This window comes from Budorcas taxicolor, chromosome 3 (genome assembly GCF_023091745.1).
Source record: "Budorcas taxicolor isolate Tak-1 chromosome 3, Takin1.1, whole genome shotgun sequence".
Taxonomy (NCBI): domain Eukaryota; kingdom Metazoa; phylum Chordata; class Mammalia; order Artiodactyla; family Bovidae; genus Budorcas; species Budorcas taxicolor.
Window position 1 is genome coordinate 44,766,379 of NC_068912.1, and position 5,695 is coordinate 44,772,073.

Sequence of the window (5,695 nt, forward strand, 5' to 3'; positions counted from 1 at the left end):
CTTTTAACTAATTGTGTTTGAGATCTCTTTTCCCCAGGGCTTAAGGTTGAATTCTTTCTTCCTTTTGGTTTCTGCCCACCTAAGGTTGGTCCAGTGGTTTGTGTAAGCTTCATATAAGGTGAGATTTGTGCTGAGTTTTTGTTTGCTTGTTTATCCTCTGATGGGCCAGGCTGAGTGAGGTGGTAATCCTCTCTACTGATGATTTGGTTTGTATTTTTGTTTTGTTTGTTGTTTAGATGAGGCGTCCTGCACAGGGTGCTGCTGGTGGTTGGCTGATGCCAGGTCTTGTATTCAAGTGGTCTCCTTCGTGTGAGTTCTCACTATTTGATACTCCCTAGAGTTAGTTCTCTGGTAGTCTAGGTTCTTAGAGTCAGTGCTCCCACTCCAAAGGCTCAGGGCTTGATCTCGAGTTTTACATGGGTCTATATATTCTTTCCTGGTGGTCAAGTACTCCTGTCCACTTTCAATTTGTAATCTGCACGTACTTGTGTCGGAAGGTGTATTCCTGATGTATCTGTGGAAAGACATGTACTTCACATCCACCTGCTACTCCACCATCTTGTTCTCTCCTGGACATGTTTCTGATGGGTAATATTATGACAGTTATCCCATAAATTATTTATGAATTATTCAATTTCTAAATTTTTAGATGCTTTTCTAGATGCCTTACCATTATTGATTTTAATTTATTCTATTAAATTCAGAAAACACATCCTGTGAAAGATTTAAATCATTCAGACTTCTTTAAACTTATTTTACTGTCTATTTTGGAGAATAGTCTATGTGCATTAGAAAAGAGTTGATCTCTTAAAGTTATTACTGTAATGTTCTATAATTGGGCATGTTGCGCAAGTCTTCATTTCCTTACTAATTTTTTAGTCTACTTGTTCATCAATTATTAAGTCTACATCTATAACTGTGGATTTGTCTGTTCTTATTTCAGTTTGATCACTTTTGGTTTCAAGTGTTTGGAAATTTTATTAGGTGCTCTGAAATCCTAATCCATCAGACCCAAAACTCACAGTCGTCCTGGGTTAGTACCATTATCTAATTTCACACATCAAATTGTTGATTCTGTTTGTCCTAACTTCAAAATATATCCAGAATCCAATTATTTCTCAATACCTACAGTGTTATCACTGTGGTTTAAATTACAGTATGTGTCACCTGGATCTTTGTAAAGCCTTCTGTTGAACCTTCAGTTTATGTCTTGGCCACCTTAACATCTATTCTACACATGATAATCCTTTTAAAATGAAAATCAGACTTGTCACTCTCCTGCTTGAATGACTCCATTGGATTTCTGTCTTTCTTATATAAAACCCACATTCCTTAAAAGGTTCACAAGCCCTGCATGATCTGTCCCCTCTTCCTACCTCATCTCCTATCACTTTCGCTCTCACTAAATCAGCCCTAACAGTCTCCTTCCTGTTCCTAGAGTACATCAGGCACACTCTTGCCTTAAAGTGTTTGTGTTTGCTTTTCTTTCTCTCCAGAAAGCTTGATTCAAAAGTAACACCTCCTCCCTCCTCCGCTCAACTCAAACCCATCTCCTTCATGTCTGCTTATGTTCTATTCTATTGAAATTGGCAATATCTATCTCCTTCTCTTTTGATCCAGTGAGCATGAATTTGAGCAAACTCCAGGAGATAGAGAAGGACAGAGGAGCCTGGCATGCTGAAACTCATGAGGTCGCAAAGAGTTGGACATGACTGAGTGACTGAACAGCCACAATTCCTCTCCTTTGCTTTCAGTTTTTCTGTTTGCTTGTTTTCCATTTCATTTATCATCATTTTCAATATTCTATTTGTTATTTGTCTCTCCAACTGGAATGTAAAATACAATGAGAACAGATAGTTCTGTGGTATTCACTGTTGCATGTTCAGCAATTAAGACCGTGCTCGACACATAACAAACATTCAATAAATATTTGTCAAATGAACAAACATACATTTTTCTTACAGCACAGTGGTTCTCAATATAGTTCTACATAGAATCATTGGGGGACCCTTTAAACATACTGTTTACCATTGTAAATCTGGCTTTTTAGGGATGTAGCCAGAGTATGGATGAGAGTTAAAATTATCGTCTCAGGTGATTCTGATATGTAGCAGGGTGAGAAACTACCTACCTGACACAGTGCCTAGGCCATGTTAATTGCTCAGTAGACAAATTAAATATTAACCTCAGTCTATGCACTGGAACTTTCAGTAAACTTATTTGGAAAGAATCTGAGCCTCAGTTTCTGTGCAAAACACAAATATTACATTCTCTTTACCTGAAAGAGTTATGTGAAATACATTTAAAAACACCATTGAAACTGTAAAGCATCCCCAAAGGGCAAGTTATTTGATCAACTGTTATTTAATTTCTTGAATGAATTTGAGCTGGGTGACCAAGAGACCAAGATTCTGTTCCTAGTTCTCTGGTTATGTGATTTTGGACAAATTATTCTCTTCTCTTTGCTGCAAAAAAGTAAGAAGATTGGATTTGAAGATAGACCTTTATGGCCCTTCTGGTTTAGAAACCTTATGATTCTATAAATATATCAGTGGACTATTAAAGCATTCTATCCTTCTCTAAGTTTGGTTGACAAGACTTTATTTAGAACTTTTTTAACACAAGTATGTGAAGTCCATGCTGGCTCAGAGAGTGTACCACATTCAACCAAAATGAACAACAAGAAAAAAAAAAAAAAGGCTATAAAGGGGAACAAAGCCCTGTTACAAACTTTCAAGTTGTTACACATAGTGTTATTAAAACCTATGTACTAGTCAAAAATGTCTAGGGGTTTTTCAGTATAACGTGTTTTTCTCAAGTCAAGTAAACATATACTGCTCTTGTATATCAATTACACCAAATATTTGTGTTGCCAGATGGTATTCCCTTACAGGCGACTTCCCTGTTGGCTCAGTGGTAAAGAATCCACTGGCCAATGAAGGAGACTCAAGTTCAATCCCTGGGTCAGGAAGATACCCTGAAAAATGAAATGGCAACCCACTTCAGTACTCTTGCCTGTAAAATTCCATGGACAGAGAAGCCTGGCAGGCTACAGTTTTGGGGGCTGCAAAAGAGTCAGACACAACTTAGTGACTAAACAACAAACAACAAATTCCTTTACAAGGAGCACGACAAAGAACCAATTAGAAAGTTGAGAAAAATTTGCCCTCATTGATTTCCAGATGGAGCTCAATTTTGATTAGCAAAGGTCAGAATTTTTGAATACTGCTTGTTGATAACAGAATGGATCCCTTCAGTTCAGTTCAATTCAGTCGCTCAGTCATGTCTGACTCTTTGCGACCCAATGGACTGCATCACACCAGGCTTCCCTATCCATCACCAACTCCCAGAGTTTACTTAGACTCATGTCCATTGAGTTGGTGACACCATCCAATCATCTCATCCTCTGTCATCCCCTTCCCCTCCTGCCTTCAATTATTCCCAGCATCAGGGTCTTTTTTTAATGAGTCAGTTCTTCGCAGCAGGTGGCCAAATATTGGAGTTTCAGCTTCAGCATCAGTCCTTCCAATGAATATTCAGGACTGATTTCCTTTAGAATGGACTGGCTGGATCTCCTTGCAGTCCAAGGAACTCTCAAGAGTCTTCTCCAACACCACAGTTCAAAAGCATCTGTTCTTCGGCGCTCAGCTTTCTTTATAGTCCAACTCTCACATCCATACCTGACTACTGGAAAAACCATGGCCTTGACTAGACAGACCTTTGTTGGTAAAGTAATGTCTCTGCTTTTCAATATGCTGTCTATGTTGGTCATAACTTTTCTTCCAAGGAATAAGCATCTTTTAATTTCATGGCTGCAATCAGCATCTGCAGTGATTTTGGAGCCCCCCAAAATAAAATCTGTCAGTGTTTCTACTGTTTCCCCATCTATTGGCATCTATTTGCCGTGAAGTGATGGGGCCAGATGCCATGATCTTAGTTTTTGGAATGTTGAGCTTTAAGCCCACTTTTTCACTCTCCTCTTTCACTTTCATCAAGAGGCTCTTTAGTTCCTCTTCACTTTCTGCCATAAGGGTGGTGTCATCTGCATGTCTGTGGTTATTGATATTTCTCCCAGAAATATTGATTCCAGGCTGTGCTTCATCCAGCCCAGTGTTTCTCATGATGTATTCTGCATATAAGTTAAGTAAGCGGGTGACAGTACACAGCCTTGATGTACACCTTTCCCAATTTGGAACCAGTCTGTTTTTCCATGTCTGGTTCTAACTGTTGCTTCCTGACCTGCATACAGACTTCTCAAGAGGCAGGTCAGGTGGTCTGATTTTCCCATCTTATGAGAATATGACCTTATTCTATGGGGGAAAATGCCAGATAGTGTCAGGCCAATCCACTCCCCACCTCCAACTAGGAGACATCTTTTATAAATTGCTATGATTCATGATTCTCAGTTAGAAAATAACACTGGATTTTTATCTAGATTTTTACTTTGGAACACATTTTCTCATTCATTCTCTCATTTCATCTTGGAAGATATTTTAACGATGGCTTTTTATAGTTGTGGTTTTTAGTCTCCGCGTTGGCAAATTCAAGTTAATCATATATGTACCTTCTAAATATATTCATCCACACTTGTATTTTTTAATCCTTATATTTTTTCTCTTATTTTCTGGTCTTAACTCTTTCACACTCATAAGCATTAGTATTTATGATATTTCAATCAAGATTTTGCACAGGAAAAATGATGTTAATAAATACTTCAAAGCTTTTCAAAATAGTTAATATTTTCCTGATACTAAAAATAAACACATTTTTACTTTTTTAAAAATTGAGAACACAGATTATAGAAAAAAGTGAGGACTTCCCTGGTGGCATACCAGATAGAAATTTACCTGCCAATGTAGTGGACACAAGTTCAGTCCCTAGTCCTGAAAGATTTCACATGCCAGGGAGCAAATAATCCCATGCACCTCAATTACTGAGCACATGCTCTAGAGCCTGTGAGCCTCAAATACTGAGCCCATGTTTCACAACTAATGAAGCCTGCACACTCCAGGGCCCACATGCCACAACTACTGAGCCCACGTGCTGCAACTACTGAGGTCTTTTTCTTTCCATTCTTTAATAAAAGAAGAAAAATAAAGAGGAGAAAGATGAGGGGAAAGGAATGAGGAGAAGAGGAGGAGGAGGAGGAGGAGGAAGAAAGGACTTGAAGATTATGTCTCTCCCAGTTTAAAGACCATGTATCTATAATACACCATTTGAATATTTCAGCATTATAGTCCCACTTGCCTCAGTTTAAGACCTCATTTCGGATTTTCTGACACACGCTTGTAGAGTCTATTGTGTCTGACTTTATTCAATCAACATAATATTTTGAGATTCATTACCCAAATCTTGAAGAGTTCCAGTAGTTCATTCCTTTTTATTGGTGTGCTATATCACACATTATGAATATACTATATTTTGTTTATTCATTCTTCTATAAATTGATATTTGGGTTGTTTCTGGATTCTTTAATATTATGAGTAACATTGCCATGAATATTTGAATATGTGCCTTTTGTAGACAAATTTTGATTTTTCCTGTATTTTGATGAAGACCTGTATTGCTATGAACTTTCCTTTAAATACTGCTTTCATTGTATTCATAGTGAGCAGGGGCCACTCTCTCGCTGTGGTGTGTGGGCTTTTTACTGCAGTGGCTTCTCTCACTGTGGAGCACATGGGCATTCAGGCTT